This window comes from Monodelphis domestica, chromosome 3 (assembly GCF_027887165.1).
Source record: "Monodelphis domestica isolate mMonDom1 chromosome 3, mMonDom1.pri, whole genome shotgun sequence".
Lineage (NCBI taxonomy): Eukaryota > Metazoa > Chordata > Mammalia > Didelphimorphia > Didelphidae > Monodelphis > Monodelphis domestica.
The window spans coordinates 374,657,355-374,683,001 of NC_077229.1; the positions used below are offsets into that span (position 1 = coordinate 374,657,355).

The 25,647-nt window shown below is 34.2% G+C and overlaps 1 protein-coding gene and 1 long non-coding RNA gene across 2 annotated transcripts in view; one reads left to right on the plus strand and one right to left on the minus strand.

The window, feature by feature from the left end:
* Positions 1–19,664, plus strand: part of LOC103095643 (uncharacterized) — a 30,766-nt gene extending 11,102 nt beyond the window's left edge. Inside the window, exon 3 of the long non-coding RNA XR_008917789.1 lies at positions 18,964–19,664. This is a non-coding gene — a long non-coding RNA (uncharacterized LOC103095643). The remainder of the gene's footprint in view (positions 1–18,963) is intronic.
* Positions 1–25,647, minus strand: part of FBXL7 (F-box and leucine rich repeat protein 7) — a 515,131-nt gene that overhangs the window by 303,727 nt on the left and 185,757 nt on the right. The gene's annotated exons all lie outside the window — the stretch shown is intronic.

A 25,647-nucleotide genomic window follows, 5' to 3' on the forward strand; every position in this document is an offset into this window, starting at 1 on the left:
TGGAAAGATAGCTTGTATGGGGATTGAAAAGGTAAACAAAAGTAAGCGGTTTAACCTGCCCCTTTTCATAATAGTTCCTAAGATGATTTTCATGATAACTAAGAACAGAAGAGCATTTAAAGGAATCCTTTCACAATTTCATCTGAAATGGTTGTAATTTTACTAAAGATCCCAGATAATTTTATTGGGACCCAAGCTAGAGACCTGAGCAAAAGATATAAGTAAAAGGAATTTCAGGCCATAATTTAGCCATGGATTAGGTTATAGTAGCCTTATAACAGCAGGAGATAAAGAGATCAAAATACAGATTCCAAATTATTAGATAGGTATTTCCTAAGTACAGATGGCTTAGGGAAAGAGGAATCACAAAAGATCTAAAGGGGGAAGTTAGGTGGTTCAATGAATTGAGAGCCAGGCCTGGAAGTGGGAGGTCCTGGGTTCAAATTTAATCTCAGATTTCCTAGCTGTATGACCTTGTACAAGTCACAAACCCAATTGCCTACCCCTTATAGCTCTTCTGTTTTGGAACTGATACTCAGTATTAATTCTAAGACAGAAGGTAAGGGTATAGCAGGAATAATGACTAGTAGAAAACAGCACCAGCAGTCACAGCAGTTGACAACAGTGGAAAAATTCAACAGTAACAGAGACATCCAAAAGCAAAGGTTTTGGATCATAGATTTATAGTAGAAAAGGACATTATAGATAATGAAACTGAGGTTCATAAGTGTAAAACAATTTGTTCAAGGTCACACCTATAATAAATCTTAGGGCCAGGTCCTCTGAATGCCTCAAGACAACTAGATGCTGGACCTGGAATCAATTTTGTCCTCAAACACTGACTATCTGTGTAACCCCAAATAAGTCATTTAACTGTTATCTATCTCAGCTCCTCCCTCCCTCCCTTCCTTCCTTCCTTCCTTCCTTCCTTCCTTCCTTCCTTCCTTCCTTCCTTCCTTCCTTCCTTCCTCCTTCCCTCCCTTCCTTCCTCCTTCCCTCCCTCCCCCTCCCTCCCTCCCTCCCTCCCTTCCTTCCTTCCTTCCTTCCTTCCTTCCTTCCTTCCTTCCTTCCTTCCTTCCTTCCTTCCTTCCTTCCTTCCTTCCTTCCTTCCTTCCTTCCTTCCTTCTTTTAGCTAAATACTCTATATTCACTCACAGAGAAAGACTGGAATGGGAGGTAGAAGGGCTAACTACTCATCTATATACAAATCACCTCCTTCCTTATCCAATAAAACATATGCTATTTTAGGCAAGACATGTATCATACTTGATTCAGTATTCTGAGGATATAGGACACAGGATCTTTCACATAGTAGGTTCCCCTTTTCCCTTTTCTACACTTTGCTCTTTAGTGTGTGTGTGTGTGTGTGTGTGTGTGTGTGTGTGTGTGTGTGTGTGTGTATCCTTATAAGATCTAATCATTCCTCCCAAACATACTCGTCATTTCACTATTTCTGTCATTGGTACCATCATTTATTCATTCTCTCAGATTTCCATTCTTTCACTTTCTATTCTCTCCTGTCTTTAAATAGTGGCTACATCCTCTTGGATTGAATGTCTTTTGACTTTTGAAATGTCTCTTGCATCTATGGACATTACTATGGCAACAGTGTTGTGGACAGGTGAGGTGCTTAATAAATGCTTATTGAATTGACATATTCTATAAAAGTAGATGATTTGGATGGTTTATGCATTTTAAAAATTGTCTAAGGAAGCTTGAATTAATACCTTTATTATCTCATACCCAGTGTTGCAGAGCTTGATCCTATGGTAATGATTCTAGAAATGCTTCAAGGGCTATGCAGGCACTTAACCTATGTTCATTGTCTTATTAGGATGATCATATTTCTCCCACTGAAAAGCATCACTGCTAGTTAAGAGTAAATGAATAGAAGACATACTCCCTTCTTTATCCTCAGATAATTCCATACTCTACTCAGCCTCAAATCAAATTAAAGATAACGGGAAACAAAAGTAGTGATAAAAATAAACAAGCAAAAATAAAATTCACTGATTAATCTGCTATTAAATTAATTGTCACTTCATTAGGTACTTTTAAAATGATTCTGAATAATCTTTCACATAATTGCTAAAATAAGACAATATACACTACACACTTATGTTTTGTATGTGGATATTTATAGAAATCATAGAAAGAATTTGATAAATTTAAATCTAATTAAAGCATAAATGTTAATAAAGTAGTTATAAAAATAAATTTTCTATTCTTTTTTCTAGACCTGAAACCCCCAACCATCATAAAAAAGAAAATTGTAATAAACAAAAAACACTTTACTATTCTTTACTATATTTAAATGTTCAAAGTAATTGAAAAGCATCAAAGACATACTAGTATGTTTCAATCTTAAAATATTAATTATTTTCAATAAAAATATGAAGACAATAAGCTTTTTAAATATAAATATATTTCCAAAATTTTCAAGTTGATAGAAAAGTTTATGATTTTTTTTATTTTAAATAATACAAATCACAAAGAAAAAATCACAAATCTTTGGGTCTAGGGGACATTAAATCTGCCACTGTGTGCATGAGTAAAGAGAAAGGATGCTGGACATTGAGTTTGGTGAACAGATGTCCAGTCTGGGCTTGACAAGCACTTGGACCAAGGATGGATTGAAAGCAGATCAGAAGCTGTTATGAGTTGATGGCATAAAGAAGGCAAAAACTCCCTGGAGGACTCAGCAGGCTAGACAATGTAAAAGACATTCATAGAGCACAATATTGCAATGATGCTGAAACAGATAAGTGTAAGTTCAATGAATCAGGTAAGTATGGGTGGAATCAAGAGGATCACAAGGAAAGTGCTACTGAGATCACAGCCAAGAGACTCTAACAAGACTGAGATATACTGACAGCAGGTTGCCATGAAATTTCACCAAATAATTGGATGGAGTCTGTTTCTATGTCCATGTATGGGCCTAGACCATCTGGGAAACCAGATCCACTATGGCAATAGCTTCCCCATCCATGATGGTAGTGGATTATATGGATGAGCAGGGGACCATCAGGAGTCAGATGAGTTGAACTTCACTTGAATGTGTAGGGTTTGTTAAGATGTGGGGATGGAGTAGAAAGAACTATAATAGAGCATTTGTCTGAGGACCAAATATTTTATTTTATTTGAGTAGATCTATAATGCTACAATATATGAAAATGTATGTATCCATTTCCCTTTCAGACAATCCTTGAAATTCAGAGCAGTCTAACAATTTTATCATAATGTATAACATTTTTTCTATTGACTGGATGCCCTAATGAATAAATCTCAGAGCACATTCTTTTCTTCATTGGATTTATTTTTTCTGTCCAACATCTACAGAATCTATGTACGAGATTCTGACTCATCTTAGCCATGTTTCTAGAAAACATGCTTATATGTCTATTATCATCCAAGTTCACTGAGCCTTGAGCTCAACAATATGCATATAAAAAGGTTAATTGGGGAAGGGGGGGGGGCTAGGTAGTTTATTGAGAGCCAGGCCTAGAGGTGGGAGTTTCTGGGTTCAGATCTGATTTCAGACACCTCTTAGCTGTGTGATCCTGGGTAAGTCACTTATCCCTTACTCTTTAACCCTTATCACTCTTCTGCCTTGAATGCAATACACTGAATTGGTTCTGAGATGGAAGTTAGGGTTTTTGTTTGTTTGTTTGTTTTGTTTTGTTTTAAAAAGGTCAAAAGGAGTTTTTGTAATATACTTAGAAAATGTCAGGATGTCAAAAAAATCAGAAAATACTTAGATCCCATTAGTAAAAAGGTTAATGATAACATCCAAAATAAATTTTATTTCTACTTCATGTTAATTGAAATTAGAAAACTGAAGATATTTTTTCCAGAGGGAGAAATGATAGAAAGTAATAAAGAATAGTTTTCATGAGATACTGAAATTATATTCTATACACATGACATCAGAAACAAGTTCAGAGCCATTTAAAGCATAATATTCAGGGAAACTAACCATTTACACTCAGTTTACTATGCTAGTCTAGAATCATATTGTCATACAATTGGAAGAGACTATTAGATTAACCAGAAGTTACAATTGGAGCAACCTGAACTGTTCTGAAACCATGAATACTGTGACAGACTTTTCACTAGGTTGCCGCAGACATGGCCAAACTGGGATTTGGTAAAAGCTTAGATGGGTTCTCCAGTGGCTATTTTAATGATGCTCAATTAGGAATGTTCCTTTGGCTTTGCCACTGTGAGTTTTAAAATGTATCTGAACTCTGGGATACTATATCTCCCAGGGCTCTCTACTTCAACTTCCTCAGACACATCTCACTTCCATTGTGGAAAGTGCCTGAGAAAGTATAAAAGAAGAGAGAAGGGGGGTGGTGGCACCCTTTCCTGAGAAGCACACTTTTCCCAAGAGGAGTACCTTTTGCCCCTGAGAGCTCTGGTCCCTGCATAGCTGCTGGAGATCAAACTTTCTCTAGCTTTCTCAAACCTTTCTTTTTCTAGTTCAAATAAACTTGTATAACTATCCCTAGAGTCTGGCTTGATTTAATTTAATTCCCTAGGCTAGTTATAGTTAAGAAGAAAGCCTGGTTAATTTTCCTACCAGGGCTGAAGGGGACCCAGCTACCTTCCTTCCTTTTTTTCCCTTCCTTTCCTTTCCTTTCCCTCCAATTTTTCCCAATCCACACCACCCAAATTGATTCTATGAGCAAGACATGGTAAGGAGGTCAAATCATTGTGATAGCTCAGTCCACATAAGTCACATTAGAGAAATAATAAGTATGGCCATTTTGAGTATTTACAAAAGGGACTTTTGGTTCTAGAGACATAATCACTGATACCACATCTTTACCTTTAACTAAAGCAAAGCTTTCTATAGATTCTTACAATATGATTTGCAAAACATTAGCCTTATTCTCCCTGGATTCTGACCATACATGTATAGAGAGAAACCACTAAAAATGTTGGCTAGTATATATTTCGTAGCTCAGTGTTTCAAGGAGCCAGGCTGAGCGCCTGTTTTTCTAATCATGCAGTTTCTCCATTTCAGACATTGAAGCTTTGCAATTTGGAGGGTTTGGATCCTTTTACTATCTTTCAGTCCTTCAGTTATTAGGCTGAGAATGAAAATAAGCCATAAGTAATAAGCATCAAAAAATACTGAAATAAGGATAGCCTCTGAACATGCACTAGACATTTAAACCTTGACAATAGACAGTAATTACAGTTTCAAGCTGTGAGAGCTGAGCTAATGACTTGTCCAGTCTGCCATTCACCAGATCATTCTTATATTTCTCACTTATTTTTATGAATATGACTTTTCTCTATAGTCTTTACTATATACACATTCCATGAGAAAATCATTACACTTTTGCTAAATGATAAATGATTTAAGACACATGGGAAAACTGACCAATTGTTTATAGATGTACTTATCTGGAAATGGCCCTTTCCAAGTTTAGAGAACAACATAAGGGCATTCAAAATAATTAGTGCCATTAGGTCTAACTTTAGAATAAATGCATCCTATCTAAGGAGAAATAATTTAGCTGCTATTAGGAAAAAAAGTAAATTCATTACAGTTTGAATGCTTCATAGCTACTAATGGGTTCATTGTTTTATTGATTCCAGCAGGACTGCAGTTATTAGAAATTTGCATCGGTACATGCCTTATTTAAAGCATTGACCTGCTAATTAAATTGGAAAGTACTCAATGATTCTCTAGATCTGGGCAGAGGCCATCTAACTATTGAAAAATTTTCTCCCTAAATGAGCAAATTCATGAATATGACTTACTTAAGTTTTTAGAGCAACTAGAAAGCAGCTTGATATGCAAGGACTCACTGGTTATGAAAAGGATTTACTTTATGTTTGCTTTCTAGAGTAAAAAATGAATCATTAAGACTGAGATAGACCAGTTGAAAATATAAGGATACATTTTGGATATAGTGTTTCATTTCTTTGAATATTCATGGAATCATTACAATATATGGGGTTGTAGACATTGCATAGTCCAATTCTTCATTTTTATACCTGATGAAGGTGAATACACAGCATTTAAGGGTCACAGATATAGTCATGAACATAATTCCTACCTGATCCTACAATAGTCTTTCTGTTGTTGTTTTTTCTACTATAGACCATGTTTCTGCTGGATTTTATCATGAATTAAAATGGATTCATATTTCATAAACCCATAAGTCAATGACTTGCCTGAGTTTTTTACATTAATTTTAAGTTTATCATCTCAAGAGCTGAAAAACTTAATGAACAATTATTTAATTTTACTTCAAAGTTTTGGCACTTTGCTTAAAAGTCAATGGCACTTTCTAGAGAACTCAAAACTGGATATAATACCAGTCAGAAGAATGAAGATGGAAAATTACAACTTCTTTGACCCTTAGATCAAGGGTCTTAGATCAAAAAGACTTCAACTAAATCCAAAGACAGTTATATAAGAATTAAACTGTAGGCAAATCTTTTTCTTGGTGTTGAATGTGACATTTCCACACTTGTAGTAATAACAACAACAGTAAACAGCATGTTTAGAGTTCATGAGTTAGGAAAGAACAGAAGTTTGTGAAGAATCCTGTGGGGGGAAAAGAGCTGTTCTTAGTGACATTGAAAACATATTTTCTATTTGTACCTCTTACTATTCATGATTTTCAAAATGTACTTTAATATTATAACTTCAGCCTAAATGGAACAGAAAGAGTAGTCAACCTTTCAAATTAAAAAAAAAATCTCTTGCCTAAGGATATGATTTTGTTTACAAGTAGTGCTATCATCTCAAATATCTGTTTTGGCTTCCAAGCAAAATTTTCTGCTTTGAGAAACAATCATAAATGAGATTTATTCATTAGGACTAGAGTTTTAAACTTTGGATTTTCAAATTTTATAGCTTTTATTCAGTCTTCTGCCCAAATTTGGGTATGACAACATCAGGTTACAATATTTCATTACAAATTAGTCAGATATTACATGGTATCAATTTACTTCTCAAAGGCTGCCAAAACCCACATTGCGCCTGCCTTCCACTTGAACTACAATGTTCAGTGCTGATTGGAATACTATTTGGATTATTTACCAGTATCCTTTTTTTAAAAAAATAGTATTGTATTGGTAAAGTCTGAGAGTAGTCAGCTGAATTGATGCACATGCATAGTAAATATCTATAAAGCAAAGTCATGTGAACACCTTTGAAATATCTAAACACTTCTTAAAATGATTATGTTGATTTAGTCAAATTTAAAGAGTTAGCTCTTGTTTTATGTGGCCATAAAAATTTAATTTGTCAGTTTTTTCTCTTCCTCTCCCTTATCCTTTTCTGGGGCCTCACTTATACCCCTGTGTCCCTAACCAACAACTGTTTCTTTTTTTCATCCAAGTATAACCATATTTTTAAATAGATACTGGAAGTATTTTATATTTTTGATGGAAATCTTATCAGTTGCCTACTATTTCACATTCATCCAACAACAGATAAAAACATATTAGTTTCTTTTATTTGGGGTAAGGAATGTGCAAACTTTACAATAATGCTACTTTTATAAAGGCACTATCATAATTTTTTCATAGAAACTGGTTGTTATAACTTCGATAAGCATGACCTAAAACCATGATGCACAGCCCAATCATCTGAGTTTTGGCTGATCATTTCACTTGGAGTTTTCCTTCCAAATAGGATAGCAGTCAGTCTGTAGAAGGACATAGACAGGGCTGAAAGAATGGAGACATGGAAAATTACTGTGGCTAAGAGAGCCCAAATGGAAAAACAAACCTTACACCAATACATGTGTAAGTCTATTAGGGGTCCTTATCTCACAGCAATGTGGCCATCCACACTGGCCAGGTTCAAGCCATCCTGGGGCTTGATCCACTTGGCTCAAGTCTTAGTACAGAATGAAGTTGGGCTTTGGTTCATGAGGCAGGATAAAGAAGAGCACCACAGGAATTTTCCTAAGTTTTTAGGATGTGGAAATGGCAGCATCATCTCGTAGAGAAAACCCCCAAGTGAAAACTATAAAATCTGGAGCCTGGTTCCTTCTCTTTCTGTGAATTCTCACAGAACTCTTCAATTTTCTAGGTACTTTATTGGCATTATTCTGCCATACCTCACAGCTCTGTGAGACTGATCATCCTGAAGTGATATCTAGACAAACTCATAGATGGCTATTAGTCAAAATGTACTGTCCTGAAAGAGTACAAATTTCTACACTAAGCCCAGTAGTCTTGGGAATCTGGAAGAATAAGACATTCTTTCTTAAAGATGAATATTTTTTTCAAAGATAAGTATTAGTCAATGTGTCTGAAGTATAAAAGAATAGAGGATAAGCCCAACTGAATGCAGAAGGAAGAATCTCAGGAATTAAACCTACAAGGTTTTTAACACATTTTGTGGTAGCATGGAAATGTGGATTAAGCACTGGATTTGACACCAGAAATCTTTGGTTGGAGTTCTGGCTCTTATAATTATTATCTTTGTGGTCTTATGCATGTCCTTTCCCCTCCAAGCATCAATATTCTCATTTGTTAAATAAGTGAATAAGGGTATCAAAAAAGCTGATAATTCATGATATTGACCAGTCGTGTAGGTTATGTTATTATTTATGTTTATATTATATTTTAAATATTATGTTATAATATATACAAATATATTATATATAACATTATATTTATGTTACATTTTATACAATTTTGTGCTTAGGGCAAATGCTTATTTAGTTAATAGTCCCTATTTTGTTTCTTTATCATTCATTTAGTCAATCACTACTGCATGGCCAGTAGTAAAAGTCCAAGTCAGAATGAGCTACTATGTTTGTTGTCACAGTTAATCAATTAACAGAGATAAAGGATTTTTCCTATATTCACTTAGTCTAGTGATATGAAGAGATATCAGTGAATGGCTAAAAATAAGTGGCAATTATCTCACTTGGGCATAGACAAATGATCTTTAAAGCTTCTTAGGACCATAAAAAATTATGTCTTTAAGAAAGCTCTATTTCTGAAGTTTAGGTTGATCTCATTTTATTTTTGATGTTGGCCAATGGAAAACTTCTTATGCTAGCATTTTACTAGGCTTACATTCTTTAGGGGCTCTTTCAGATTCAATCCTTAAAGTCACTCTAGAGGTGACTTTTTTTTTAACTCTATGCCCTTCTTACTATTTTGGTGTCTGTTAAATTTGGGATTACTTCAGGACAGGTATTCTTAAACTGAATTCCTTAAACTTTTTTTTTAATTTTAAAATATTTTGTTAACAATATCTCTTTTCTTTTGTTTAAAACTCTTACTTTCTATCTTCCAGTTGACACTAACTATTGGTCCTGAGGCAGAAGAGAGCTAAGGGTTAGATAATAGGGGTTTAGTGACTAGCCCAGGGTCACATAGGTAGGAAATGTCTGAGGCCAGATTTGAGTCTAGGACCTCCCAATTCCAGGCCTGATTACCCACTGAGCCACTTAGCTGCTGTCATCAACTATATTTCAAAATAATTAATTTCATTTATAATAAGGAATGTGTTTGTTCCTATGTTTTTTACTTTGTATATTTAAAAATATTATTTTTAGAAAGGGTATATAGATTTTACCATAATGCCAAGGGCTTTATGACCCAGAGAAAAAAAGATTAAGGGCTTGGATCTTTATTTAGTACTATGATTTATTTATTTATTTGTCTATCTATCTATCTATTTATTACCTTTGATCTTGGAATCAATGCTGTGTTTTGGTTCCAAGACAGAAGAGTGGTAAAGCCTAGAAAATAAAGGTTAAGTGACTAGCCCAGGGCCACATAACTAGAAGTGTCTGAGGCTAGAATTGAACACAGTACTGCCCATCTCTAGGCCTGGCTCTCAATCCACTGTAGTACCATAATTTAAAGAAAAGACACTGATCAAATGAGCTGAGCTTTCTAGCTTTCCTATGTTGATTAAGCCTTATAATAGGTTCCAAAATATCAAAGTATCACAATATCAGTTATAATTCCCCTGACTCTTCCAGCTGAACTGCTGAAATACACAGTGCTCTTATCTCCCTGCATTTTACTTCTTTCTCTCACTCCCATGAAAATATCAGTCCATCATTACAAAGGATCGTATGTTAATCAGTTGTAAATATGAAAAAGAAACCTGAAGGGCATTTCTAAAAACTCAGAAGGCTAAGTTGACAATGCACTACTTAAATATTTCCAGGAATACTGAAGCTTCCCAAGAAGCTGAAAACAAATTGTGACATTAAAAATGAAGAGTGTAAGCTCCATTCATGCCACTTACATTATTCCTGTACTGTAAAACAATAGCCTCCCCATTTCCCAACAAATAAGTAGCTCTTCCACAATCTTGCTTCAGCCAGCCTCTCTAGCTTTATCTTGCACCCATCCCCTCCCCACTCTATTTCAGTCAAAGTGCACTATGATCTGGCTTTGTTCTGGAACCAGCTCATGTCCACTCATGAGAGTCAAATCAAGCAATATTTCATTGATTTAAGATAGTCTAGACTTATGAAAGTGATGGGGAAAACACTAATAATGGAATTTAAATTTTTAAAAATTAAAATAAAAAGTGTGTGTATTCTTTTTTTTCTTCTTCTTCTTCTCCTCCTTCTTCTTCCTCTTCCTCTTCTTTCTACTTTTAGCAATTGGCATAACTCTACTACTTGACTGAAAGTTTAAGTACAACTTAAGGGACATAAGCTTTCCTTACCCAGATTTCTCAGCTAATCAGCCATTTTCTCCCTCTTTGCTAGAAGAGGAAGCATATTTATTCCTTGCTATCATTAATCTTAATACCTAGGGCTCTTAATTTTATCTCTTTTGGCCATTGTCTTCACGCATTCTCTCAATAATCACCTATCGTTCTCTCTATTTTTCCTTGTCCACTTGTCTACAAACATTTACAGTCTTCCAAACTATAAATAAACATTTTTTTATTCTTCTATTCCATCCAGCTACTGTCATAATTCTCTCTTAACCCCCGTGGCCAAATGTTCTAAAAAAACCAAAATGCTGACTGTGGCCAATGCTTATTTACTTTATTTTCAATCTCTTGGAACTTGGCTTCTATTTCCCCTGCTACTAAAACTGAACATCAACTCCTAATAACTTCCTAAATTATTAAATGAAAGGATCTTTTCCTTTCTTCATTCTCACTGACCTATCTGGAGTATTCATCACTAACGTACCCATTTCTTCCAGATACTTGCTAATCTTTTGAATTTCAAGGCAATAAACTCATCATTATCCTCCTCTCTCCATAAGCGGATCTTCTCATTCTTTTTTTCTGGAAGTTTGGTATAGTGGAAAGAATACTGAACTTGGGAACCAGGACCTACATATGAATCCTAGCTCTGAACTTTAATACCTATGTGAGCTTGGGATATGACTTAACCTCTTTTTGCCCCACTTTATTCATCTCTAAAATAAGGATTTAAGAAAATTTTCTAAGATCCCTTCAAACAGTAAATCTATGATTCTATGATCTTCTCAATGTCATTAGATGAATGCCTTCCTTGGGTCCTGATTTTCTCATTCCACATACCCTTTACAATCACAATTACTCCCACAGTTTCAATGACCATCTTTAGGCAGGTGACTCCAAAATCTGTCACTTCTCCTTGGTGTTCTCTTCCTATTCTACAGTCTCTCATCTCCAAATATTTAAAGCATAACTATGTTTCATCAGCCTCTTGATCTCTTTAAGTCCCCAAAAGAGTTATTATTTGTTTTAGAAAACTTATTCCTTCTGACGTCACTATATTTTTCAGTGGTAATATCATCCATATACCAATTTTCCCATTTTCAAGGACACAGGCTTCTAACTACATTTGCCTTTCTCCCTCTTAAGACGCAGCTGATGGTACAGTAGATACTTTGTTGAGCCAAGGAAATCTGAGTTCAAATCTAGCCTCAGACAATTACTAGCTGTCTGACTCTGGACATGTCACACACCCCACTTACCTCAGTGTCCTCAGGTGTAAAATGGGAGAAAGAATAGCACCTATCTCACAGGAATGTTGTAAGGATCAAATGAAATAATTGTAGAAAGTGCATAGCACTGTGTCTGCCACATTGTAAGTGCTATATAAGGGCTTCATACCTTTCCTTCCCTGAAAAAAATACCCACTCAGTCATAATTCTGGCTCTGTAAGATGGTCGATATCTACAGCTTCCTATCTTTTACCATTATTACTCTGATATAGGCTAGGATTATTAAAGCTTCCTGATAGATCTTCCTACTTCTATTTTCTCCTCTCCTCAAAACTGCCAGGAGCCTTCTTCATGAACTGAACTGTTTATGGCACTCTGCTCAAAAAGCATCACTGCAGGCAGATAGGTGGCTCAGTGGATTGAGAGTCAAGCCCAGAGATGGGAGATTCTGGGTTCAAATGTGGTCTCAGACACTTCCTAGCTGTATGATCCTGGGAAAGTCATGACCCCCATTACCAAGCCCTTTACCATTCTTTTGCCTTAGAACCAATACATGGTTCGATTCAAAGACTTTTTTGGTTGTTTTTTGTTTGTTTGTTTGTTTTTTAAACATCGACAAAGCAAAGTGAACTCTTTTGTCTGGCATTCATAAATTTAGAGATGAAAGAGATATTTGAGTTTTTCTATTCCAAACCCTTTAATTTCAGTTGAGAAAACAGACTCTGAGAGGCTGAATCATTTGCCCCAAATCACAAAGGTAATAAGTTTTAGGATGGGATTTTAACCAAGGATTCCAATATCCAAATCCAAACCTCTGCCCACTACATTAAAAGACCTTCATAATCCAACAACATCCTTTCTTTGCATCCTTTTATTCTGCCATGTCCTTTATACTCTATAGAAGAATTGGATTATTCATTTCCTCTCAACCCCCAACCCCTGGGGACCTTTGCATTTTCCTGCCTATTTCTTTGCTTGTATTAGTTTCTATGCTGCAATGCCCTCAGATTCTTTCCTAGTCATCTTTTGAAGCCCAATCCAAATGTCTTCTACTCCATGATATATTCTCTGCCTCCCTCTGGCAGATGACAATATTGTCTTTTTTATATCCTCTAAGAGAGCACTGTTTACACCTTTGCTCTGAAATGACTTTGTATTATTTTGCAGCAAAGTTGGGGGTGTTATATCTCCCACTAGACATTAAATTGCATGAACGCAAGTATAGATCTTGAAACTTCCCTAGCACCTAGCACAATATTTACCAAACAATTGGTGTTTAATAAATATTTGTTGAATCAAATCTTGCCATTTTCCAGAAAACAAAATAGCCAGTCTTATTTATTTGTCTTTTAATCCAACTTTCATTCTGTCAAATATCATGTGGGAATGAGTCAAAGGAAATGCATGAAAGGATAAAATAATTTCAAAGATACTTTTATGATTCTGCTAAATAATGATTTTCTTTAGAATAAGGTATCTATGAAAACATACACCACTATTGTTGAGAACTACCCCCATAATACAGAGAGGACAAAACTAAATATATACATCTAATGAGGTAATAAAAAGGGAGTCACAAAAACAGGAAATTGAGATTCAAAAGCTAAACTTGCCCATGTGGAAGCATCTGTCTGAGTAGTAGTAAACACCATGAGACTCTGACTGACCTCATTTATCACTTAAGATCACAGAAAGAGATCACAGGAAAAATAAAATAAAGATCTTTGTCTAGAAGAATTGCTGGCCATAAAGGTTTGTTTTTGTGAATGACAAAGAGGAAGTAGGAGACTTTATTTAAAATGCTAAAAGCATTTATTGAGACAAAATTAATATAGCTATACTGGGTCTAAGGATCTTCAGTCAATCAGTCAGTCAATAAACATGTATTAAACATTTAATATGGAGGGGGCAGCTAGGTAGTTCAGTGGATTGAGAGCCAGGCCTAGAGATGGGAGGTCCTAGGTTCAAATTTGGCCTCAGACACTTCCCAGGTGTGTGACCCTGGGAAAGTCACTTAACTCCCATTGCCTAGCCCTTACCACTCTTCTGCCTTGGAACCAATATACAGTATTCATTCCAAGATGAAAGGAAAGGGTTTAAAAAATATGAGTCAGATACTGGTGATAAAAAGAAAGATTAAAAAGATAATCTCTGATCTCAAGAAGCTAAAAATCTAATGTTAGTCTATCTTCCTTATCCAATGGGGAATCACTGATGAGAAGGTGGGTGGTAGTTGTGGGTACCATCACCCTGTCCTAGTATAGTGAGAAAGCAAAATGATTCTTCTATCATTATATTCTTTTAAAAAATAAAGTTAACTTTACTCCTTTATGAATCTACAGAATTCTTTGTACCTGAAAACAAAAGTACCTCATTTTGGGGCCATATAGTTGTATTTTTTCCTAAAACAAAAATCATTACAGTATTGAGTCTCTTTTTAGTCTTCAAGTATGATATTTTCTCTAGGACATTGGGCCTCAGTCTTCCATACCAAATGTCAGCCTCCAGATACTTTGAGAGAGACATATTATCCCTTAAAAATGAAATATTGTTCCATTAAATAAGAGCCAGTGAGTTTTTCTTATGATGAAATCAATCAGAGAAAATGGATCAGAGAAAAAGTAAGGCTAATATTTTATTAATTTCTAAATAAATCTAAATATTTATTTTATCCTTGTGTATGTATATACATATGTATAGATATCGAATGAATTCATTATCATTTACTATATGTAACATATAGATTATATTCATTTACCACAAATATACATCTTATGAGAATATATAATTCACTTCTTAGAATCTAATAAATTATTTTACATATATACATATACAATCATATTAAAAACATTTCTTAAAGGGTTTTTTTTTTTTGCTAAAAATGGCCAAACTGGAAAAAAGTAAATGATGAGACATCTGAAATGAATTTCTTAGGTTAACATCAAAAGACAATACTAAGTCACAGAGGGGAAAAATTAAGTCCAAAAAAAACTTTATTTGGTTTTTTAATCATGATATATTTTATATGGTGCACACCCAAATATTACTTCACACACATGCCCTTATCTGCCTTTTACATAGTAGCGAAATTTTACTGTTTTACATATTTTTGAACCCTTTTATCTTTCTTCTTTTTATTTGCTGCATAGTTTAGGAAAATCAAGCAAAGTAAACAAGTATCAGTGAATGCATTTTTTGCATTATTCCAATGCTTGCCACAGAATGGAATGCAAAGAGAATGTCAACAAGTGTTATTTCCCTCTTTTGCAAATTTTGCATCTCAGACTTTCCCACAATTTAGTTTATAAACATCAAAGTAATAGAAGTCTACTTTCTACTTGCACAACCACCAATGTTCTTTTCCCTCAGTAGGACAAGAGTAAGAAAAGTTGGCTGTCTCACAAACTTTCTGAGAAGGAAAAAAATGAATCCATGCAAATCTCTAGTTGGGATTTAGATAGTCCCTTTAGTCTAAAATATTATAGCAAAGGGGAAAGGCGAAGCAGGCTAGACTAATATTTCAAATATATTAAAGAGAAACAGTTTCACAAGGAAGCCTAGGAATGGTGGACCCATGCTGCTAGAGAGTTCATTTACATTTATAAAACTTGAGTTGTCTTCATATGGTTCATAAAAAGTTATTATGTGAAAAAGTTGGCTGCTCACTCCATTATTCATTGCAAATACTCTAAAACAAATAACTGTTAAACACATAAAAGTTCAATATATTAAGTGGGAAAGGTAAATGAAACCTGCTAAACAAATTATAATCTCTAGATGAGTGAAATGGGTGCCCTTATTGCAAGTTAGTACATCCATGAGAACAAAGTCACAAAGTTACAAAGGCTTCCCCTACGTTCTTCATTAAAGCAGCCATCCAGAGATTTGGGGATCTGCATAAGAAAGCTACAGAGAAATAGCCCTTTTCAGAAATTAATAATGTATCTAGGTCAATGTGGAGCCTCAGGTATGCTGCCATTCTGTTAAATTCCAATGTGCTGTATCGACACTGATGTAATTCCTCATTCTCAGACACTAGGTCTTATTTTCTCTACCACCTTTGGGGTTTGAATGAAATCTACCTATTCTCTACCATGCAGTTTATCTTACCTAAATAAATTTATGGTAGATAAAAATCAGAATCACTATTACTTTAGAAAACTTTGGATTTATTTTAGCAATTCTTCTGAAGAGTTAGAAATGTCCAAGGGCTACAATTCTAACTCTTCAGAAGAATATAATAATCTGGAATCACTTCTAAGTCCTTTAGGATCCATCAGATAATGAAGCAGTCCTGGGTTGAGCCTCCCCAGTCCTCTTTAGCTTTGGCTTTGAAAAGTGTAGTTGGTACAGCTCAGGGCAAGCCATTGGATCATGGGCTTAGATCTGAAAGGGTCATTAAAAGTCATTTATTCCAACCCTCTTATTTTACATATGGGAAAAGTGAGGAAGGCCCAGAGAGATTGTAACTTTCACAACAACAAGGATAACAGTCATCAGAGCTTTCAAAATGAGTTAAATTTTCATTAAGAAGCTGTAAAATTCATTTAAAATAATTCTAGCTCATTCAGTGGATGGAGTCTGACCTGAGTTCAAATTTGACTTCAGACATTTCTTGGCTATGTAACCCTGGGCAAGTTACTTAACCTCTGTCTACCTCACTTTTCTCAACTATAAAATGAAGTTAATAATAGCACCTACCTCCTTGGGTTATTTTAAGCTACACTAAGATAATATTTGAAAAGTTCTTTGCAAACTTTAAAGTGTTTTATAAATTCTAGCTATTATTACTGTAAAGTAATGCTAGCATCTGATTTTGCTTCAGTCTGAAGAGAGTAGAAGTCTACAGATCATATGCTTTTGGACAACACCTCTGGTCACAGCATCACCAAAATCTATGAAGAAGTATTAAAAATAAAAAGGCTAACCACAAATAGGCTAAGAATTTATAAGTTCTGCTCACTAGTATGCTTCTCCTTCCCGTTTACACTTCATTTTTTGCCTTAATACACTGAATATTGCTTGCCTGACTATCACCTCCTCCTTGTCCATGATTTAGATTTCCCTATAACTTAATGCTTTGATTATTAATACCTAAAAGACCTGTCAAATCTCTTATCTCTAGCTGTACTCCTGATAAGGGTCCTTCCTCACCACATCTGCTGTCCTACTACTATTCATGCAACATATCATTTACAGTCACCCAACATCCAGTCTATGGGGTAAACCTGGAATTTGGGTGAAATAGCTACCTTTCATAAATGAGTAGCAGGACTACAGATACTTGCCTTCAAAATACATTCATCAAGACAATCCCACAGAATGCTAGAATCACCAATAACTAGAATACATGACCAAACTGCTTATTTTCGTATTGAGATCTATTTCCTCAAAATCTATTTTATAATTCAGTCTGGTTTGGCCTTGTTTTTGTTGAAAAAGAAAATTACAAGAAGCACATAGCATCGTTTATGGATATGACTTTATTACACAGCTGACGGTTGTAAACAACATAGTACTGAAAGGACATTTTCATACTAACCCTATTATGTTCTTAATTTTTTTTGTGAGTTTTACCTTTTCAAATATTAGAATCACTGAAGAGGTTAGGCTTGGAAGTCATCTAGACCAATATCACACAATGAACAAACCCAAAACCATGTTATTCCTCATGGAAGATTATTTAATCTCTGCTGATATATTTTAGGTAACAGGCACCTCACCACCTTCACAAAGAATATGGTTCCATATAAATAGAGTTTCTAAAGCTATTAAAACAGCTTTCTTGCATTAAGCAAAATTGTTCTCTTGTCACTCTTAAGCCTTGTCTTAACTTTATCTTTTGGCACAAAAGAAAACATGTCTATTCTATCTTCTACATTAAAACTTTTTAGGTATTGGGAAATAGCTATTGTTTCTTTAATTTTAATTTTTCTGTTTTCTTTAAATTTAAATCCAAAGGTCTATTAATTCTTTATATATAAATTCTTGATGAATATGTTACCATTTAAATCTAGAAGAATTTTTTTTCAATGTCCCTTTAGAAATCTGGGAATCAAAATCAAATGCAGTCTTACAGCTGTGGGTTAGTCAATATAAATGGTATTATTACATTACCCTGTTTTAGTGGCTCCAGCCCAACAGTAATATAATGCCACTGATCAATATCAGTGTGTTTCTTCTTCACAATGAACATTTTTTAGAGACGACCTGCCTCTTCAAAAGCATATATATTGCTGAGAAGGTAGCTAGAAAGCCCAGTGGATTAAGAACTAGAGATGAAAAGTCCTGGGTTCAAATATGGCCTCAGACACTATCCAGCTGGGTGACCTTGGGTAAGTCATTTAACTCACATACTGCTCTTCTGACCTTGTACCAATACAGAATATTGACACTAAGATGTAAGGTAAGGGTTTAAAAGATACCTATATTATTTAGTTCAACAGGGAGCTGACCATTAACAATGCATATTTGCCTGTATGAAGTGGGATCTATCTATCTATCTATCTATCTATCTATCTATCTATCTATCTATCTATCTATCTATCTATCTAATTAAGTTGATGTGTGACCAGAAATGGAGGATCATAGAAACAGAGGAAGGAACAACATACAGAGAACCAGATCGCAGGAGGCTCCACTGGTAGTTATTCTGGCAATGTTAACATATCCATAGAAAAATCACTGTCATGTTAGATATACACATGATAGAAATTTTACAGAAAAACAGCAATATAAATGATATAGGATGCAGTATGGATAGGTTGCAATCTGCTCTATAAAATGGAATACACTGATGAGCAATATGATTATAATCCATATAAGCATCTAAGTTTAAAAGAAGCCTAATCCAAGACTGAGTACTTCCCCAACGTTTCTAGTTTAATCTATCTAGTTACAGTCATCAGTGTCTAAAATGTTCAGTGATTTTGGGGGGGAATTGTCTGACTGTATTATACCCAGAACTCCAAAAGTCTTAGTGCAGTTTTAAACTCATGGCTTTTGGAATACATTCTCTTCACTCACAGTCTCACATAAGGATCATATCTTTGTTTTCAGAGTGCTTCTGTTGCTGCTTTTGGGGATTCACTGCAAAGTTTCTAAGACCAATTCATTCACCTTTGCTACTACCATAGACTCACTTTGGGCCAATCTGCAAGCATCCTGATGTTATGAAAAACTTATGGCACTACACTCATACTGGTATGTAATTATTTGCCTACTAATTTGATTTCCTCTTTCAAACAAGTAAAATATGGGATGTAAATAGGTAATTTGGATACTGTTCTCATCACTGCACCATCAAATTACTATTTACATAATAAACTACAGTATTATTACTTGTCTGGAAGTTTTGAAGTCTATTAAAAAAGGAAAAGCCATTGACCTCCTTCTGACTAAAGAGTCTGTAGAAAGGATTCTTAATCTGAAGTTAGTGATTTTGTTTTCAAATTGATAACTGTATTTCAACGTAATTGACTTCCTTTGTAAGCACATATTTTTATTTCATGCATTTAAAAACATTATTTTCAGAAGGCATCCAGAGGCTTCACTTAATTAACAAAGTAGTTCACAACTCTCACCCCTTGCCACAAAAAGAAAAACAAAAACAAAAACAAAAATAAAAACAACCCAATCCAACAACTAAGAATGTCCGGTATATACAATTTGTTCATGATAATTTCATTTTTTTCTCTTTCCTTTCATCATAATCCAAGCTCTTTCTGATATTCAATTATTCTCAGGTCCATTCCTTTATATTCACCACTTAATTTACTCTTCTTCCATTAGATCTATTTCTTTTTAATCTTTTGAATCAAGTACATCATATAAATCATGAATGTCATCCTACCAAGTCCTAATGTAAGTTAGGAATAAAGGGATAGGAATTGGATCCATAATTTCATTGGAATAGAGAATTTCCAGTGAGGAATCTCCAATACTAATAAAGGGCATCATCTTCTCTGAAACTGAAGTTTAGAGAGCTGCCAAGATACTGAGAGTTTGAGTAGCTTGTTCAAGGTCACATATGAAGAATGCCTCAGAGACTAGACAGGAACCCAGGTGTTCCAGGTTCCAAGACCTGCTAACTATTACCTGATGCCCCATAATTTATTTGGCAAAAATATAAAATTCATTTTGATACTCTAACTAAAGCTAATTTAATTCAAATACTTTTCTGGCAAGGCAATGTGAACCCAAACTTGCCTTTTTGGATAAAAATCAAGCTAATAAATCAAATGCATTCAAATTTCATTTCCTGTATTCAAGATTCTTTCCATGTGATTATAAAAATGCTATTTAATTATAACAAAAATAAACTTTGAATCAATTTTTGACAATGGCTTGGACCAAACAGGTGTGGGCTACATAAATATGTAAGTAATAAGTACTGTGAAATCTCAGTTTTGCATCTCATAGGGATATTGTAACAAATTAAAGAAAATTTGAATAACTGAAACTTTAAGTTCTATCTGAAACAAATGAATATTAAATAAATGTCACAGAGATATATTTTTCATACAGACTTCTCAGAAGTAACTTGTCACCACATTTTTGGGGTACTTTTTATTTTGCTACTCACAAAATCATAAATTAGAAGAAATCTTAGAAGAAGCCATTCTAATCACCATGGTAAGCATGAATCACTTTGTGACATCCCTGATAATTGAGCATTCAGTCAACACTTGAATAATTCCAGTCATAAAAATTCATTATCCATTCTATTTTTTTGAAAGTTCTAATTGTTAAGCTATTCCTTTTAATACAGTTGAAAACTATTTCCACATATTGAGCTGAGATCTCACTTTTAGAGTAGACTATGTTTAACCTTTGTTTCTTGGGAATTTTATTTCACATATTTGAAGATTATGATCATATTTGCAGGAAATCTTCCTCTCCCCTCACTTCTCTGACCTTCCATAAATTCCTTGAATTGCTGCTCAAATTGTTTATCAAAAAGCATCATTAAAGGAATATGATATTCTAGAGAAGAGATTTGTTGATTCTAGTATCATCGATCACTCTGCCAGTTGCGTGAAACCTATGTACTGCTTAAATACAATGAAATAAAGTAAATTAGAAAGAATTATAAAGGAAACTGATTATATTAAAATAAAGTTTTCAAAAAAAATCTCAGGTTAAAAACTCCTAGCTGATTCAAGTTAGTGTGCTTTTTTAAATGCAACTCCTTCAGCTTCCTGTCTATCAAATCATCATGTTGTTCATTTAGATTAATCTTCCATTTCACTAAAATACTCTAGTTTGTTTGTTTTTTCAGTCTACCATCTAGTCACATTTACCCAGCCTCAATTTATATCACTTGTCTCTTTGAAACTAGGCACAAGACTTTACAATTAATATCATTACATTTCATAATATCAAAGACACAAAAATATTATGCCATCTTATTTTATCTTTTGGATTCCTATTGTGTTTTCAACATATTAGTTGTCCCTCTCAACTTTGTGTCATATACAAATTTGATAAGTAAGTTATCTTTCCCTTCATTCAAGTTACTGGCAAAAATGATGTGAAGGACTGAGACAAGAAAAAAAAAAGTGTTTCAGAATGAAATTCTGAGATGAGGACCACATAAACATCTCTAAATCTTCCTTTCTCCACATTAAGGATTTCATTCCTTCAACTTGAAGGACATGGCTTTGAGAACCTTCGCTATCCACATTGACCTACTTTGGATATGGTAATATTTGTCCATACATCAACATTTTTCAGGCATAATCAGTTAAGCAGTTGCAAATATACCCAATTGTACTATAATCTAGATCACACTTCTCTATTTTACACATTAGGATATTCTGAAAAGCTCTGTCAAATACTTTACAGAAAGTGAAATACACAGTGTCTGTAGCCTTTCCCTGATCTACACAGTCTAGTAACCCTATCCATAAAAAAGGAAATTACATTAGCCTAGCATGACTTGTCTTTAATGAACCCATGTTGGCTTATAATTATCACTGATATGCATCAAAGCAGTGTTTCCATGCAATGCATATTTTTATATTGTTTATGTTAGAAGACATTCATCACACATACAATAAAACACTTATGAAGGAATAAAGTAGAAGATGGCATGCCATGATATGCAATCAGCCTCCAATGTCTCCTTCTTTGGTTTTGGATATCGTGGGAACTTGTTTGTTGATAACATTTAGAGCCTTCAGAATTGATCACTGTATAGTATCTTTTTTTCTGTATGAATTGTTCTCCTGGTTCAGTTCACTTTGTATCAGTTCATATAAATCTTTTTAGGTTTTTCTGAACTCAATCTCTTAACCATTTCTAATGGTGCAATAGTTTACATTATTACAACTTGTTCATTCATTCTTCAAGTGACAGACAATCCTTCAGTTTCCAATTCTTTGCCACTACAAAAATAGTTGCTAAAATATTTCTGTACAAGTAGGTCTTTTCTCCTTATCTCTGATCTCTTTGAGATATAGACCCAGTAGTGGTATTACTGGGCCAAACAATATGCATAATTTTACGATCCTTTGAGTGTGGTTCCATACTGTTCTCCAGAATGGTTATATCAGTTCACACTGTTCCAAAAATACTGTATTAGTGTACCAATTTTCCCACTTCACTTCCAATATTTATCATTTTCCTTTTTGATCAGGTTAGTCAATCTGATTAGGAGGTGGTATCTCAGAGTTATTTTTGTTTGCATTTCTCTAATCAACATGGAACATTTTTTTTTCATATGACTACAGAGAGTTCTAAATTCTTTCTCAAAGAACTACCTGTTCCTATCCTTTGACCATTTTTCAATTTGATAATGCTTTGTATTCTTATAAATTTAACTTAATTCTCTATATACTTAAAAATGAGGCTTTTGTCAGAGATGTTTCCTATAAATATTTCCCCAAAATTTTGTTGTTTCCCTTATAATCCTAGTTGCATTGGCTTTGTTTGTTCAAAAACATTTTAAATTTAATGTCATCCAAATTTTCCGGTTCATTTATCATAATGTTTTCTAAGTATAGTTTGGTTATAGTCTTCCTTTATCCATAAGTCTGACAGGCAAACTTTTCCATGTTCCCTTAATTTGTTTATGATATCACCCTTTATTTCCAGATCAAGTATTCATTTTGACTTTATTCTGATGTGTGGTGTGAGATTTTGGTCTATGCCTAGTTTCTTCTATAGTATTTTCTCATTTCCCCAGCAGTTTTTTTCAAATAGTGGGTTCTTTCCCCCAAAGGCTTGGATCTTTAGTTTTTGAAAACACTAAGCTATTATAGATATTTACTACCATGTATCTTACCTAGTCTATTCCACTTATCCACTATTATATTTCTTTTTTAAAAATTAATTATTATTATTTTAAAAAACTTATTCCATTTTAGAATCAATACAGTTTATTGGTTCCAAGACAGAAGAACAGTAAAGATTATGAAATGGGGGTTAAGTGACTTGCCCAGAATAATACAGCTAGCAAGTGTTTGAGGTCAGATTTAAACCAATCATTCCCTCCATATGTGATACCTTGTCTAAACATGACATAGCATAACATAGAGTACCTTTATCTCTCCCCCCCACATCATATTTGATCTGATTCATCTTATAAAAATCAGTTTTGTGGTAAATGCCAGTTTTGGAATTACTTTATATATGAAGAAAAAATAATCCTTTCTTTTTTTCCCTTTTAGGAAATAATTTCCATGTTTTCTTAATAAATCCACTGACCCCAAGAATACGCCAGCACCAGTATTGCTTTTTTGACCAGCCAATTTAGACCCTTTTAATGGAAATAAACTGAAACCATAATTTCTCTTTCACTAGAGATAGCCCCAGGCTCCTAATTGTGATGCTTTGTGCAATGAAACATTGCATCTATTAAAAGAGACCTTATACATTTCCCAACAGATTAGAAAATTGTAAGGAAAAAAAATGAGAACACTTATCTTTTCCCTTAACCTTCAAAAAATACAAAGTGGCTCCAGAATTTTAGATTTATAAACTAATCTCATTCACTGATCTAGAATAATAAACACTAGAGAATCTGGCTATTTATAAAGCTGGTTTTCATGACCAACTTAACAAACTTTCCTTTGGCTTTAATTTTTCAAACTGAAATGCAAAAATAGAAGCACTATCTTCAGGCTTCTTTTCTTGTAAAGATATTCATCTTCACTTAAAATAGCTGGTTTTGCTTTTGTAAAAGCGAGAAGGTCACTTACAGAGAATCAACCTGGGGCACGTTTCCATTACTTTTATGAAGGCTAAGTCAAAACACAAATTAATTTCTGTAGCTCATCTTATTCTTAGGGCAACTAGGTAGCACTGGGGATGGAGTATAGGGGCTTGAAATACAGAAGACTTGAGTTAAAAAAACAGCCTCAGTGTGTCAGTCTGGGCAAGTCACTTAATATCTGGTTGTCTCAGTTTCCCGATCTGTAAACTAAGGATAATAATAGCACCTCCCTCTCAGGATTTTTGTGAGGACCGATTAATTGTATTTTAGCATAGTGTCTGCACATAGTACTATAAATATTAGCTTTTTAATTACTATATTTATTCTATATTATTACTATTATTTTATTATCTTGTTGTGGGGGCAGCTAGGTGGCACAATGAATAGAATACTAGGCATGAAGTCGGGAAGAATCATTTTCCTGGGTTCAAAAATGGGTCTCAGACACTTATTAGTTGTATTCCCTGGGAAAGTCACTTAATCCTGTTTTCCTCACTTTTTTCATCTGCAAAATGAGCTCTAGAAGGAAATTGCTAACCACTCCAATATCTTTGCCAAGAAAACCCTGAAAGGGTTCATGAAGAGTCAGGTATAACTGAAATGATTGAATAGCAACAACAAAAGACATTGCTTTTAAGATGTAAGTCCTTCATGTGGAATATACAGTTTATAAGAAGTCTTGAATAAAAAGGTAAAAGAACCATCACTTAACAGTTCTACTCTATTTTATGAATGTCTGCTCTTTTCAGTAATATGATTAGCAGTACCATGATCTTCTGTTCAGTATGATGTTCGCATATGATGTGAAAGAAAAAATAAGAAACCCTTTCTATCTCCCCTCAGGGTCATGAGAAGAAGAAATTTCATATCTGGCAAGTCTGTTCAGACTACTAAATTCTTCTTGTGAAACATTTCTTGGTAAAGAAATTTAGAATTACAGACTCTCTTACCTAAAAGAGGTGTCAGAGAGCAGGAAGCTCAATCTCCTTCACCCCCTCATTTTACCACTTTATTGCTTCAAATCTATAAATGGGAATTAATTTGGCCAAGGTTGCACATCCATTTTGTAGAAAAACTAGGACTTCTTGACCTCCAATTTAGTGCTTGTCTATATTATGCACTCATTTCCTCTTGGCTAATGCTAATTGATTGTACCAAAATTAAAACAATTACCCCCATATCTGGTTGATCAGAAAGCAATGAAAAGTTCTATTCACTAAACCAACTCCGTGCCTTGCACAAAGTAAGCATTAAATGTTGAATTGAACTGAATCTCAACTTTATCTCAGTTGGAAAGATTCTACTCTACATCCTGTTATTACAACAAAAGATGAACTCTTTTTGATTGCAAGTTTCCTTCACAGAATGAATAGCATTGTTGAAGAAACCCAGATTTTTTTTCCACCTAAAAACTGTTTGGCTATGTTCATATATAAAATTTATAGTGAAATTTTTGAGAATTCCACTTCATTCTGTCTAAGTAGACATGGATGATAAATAAAATGTGTAAGTTCATAAAAAACAAC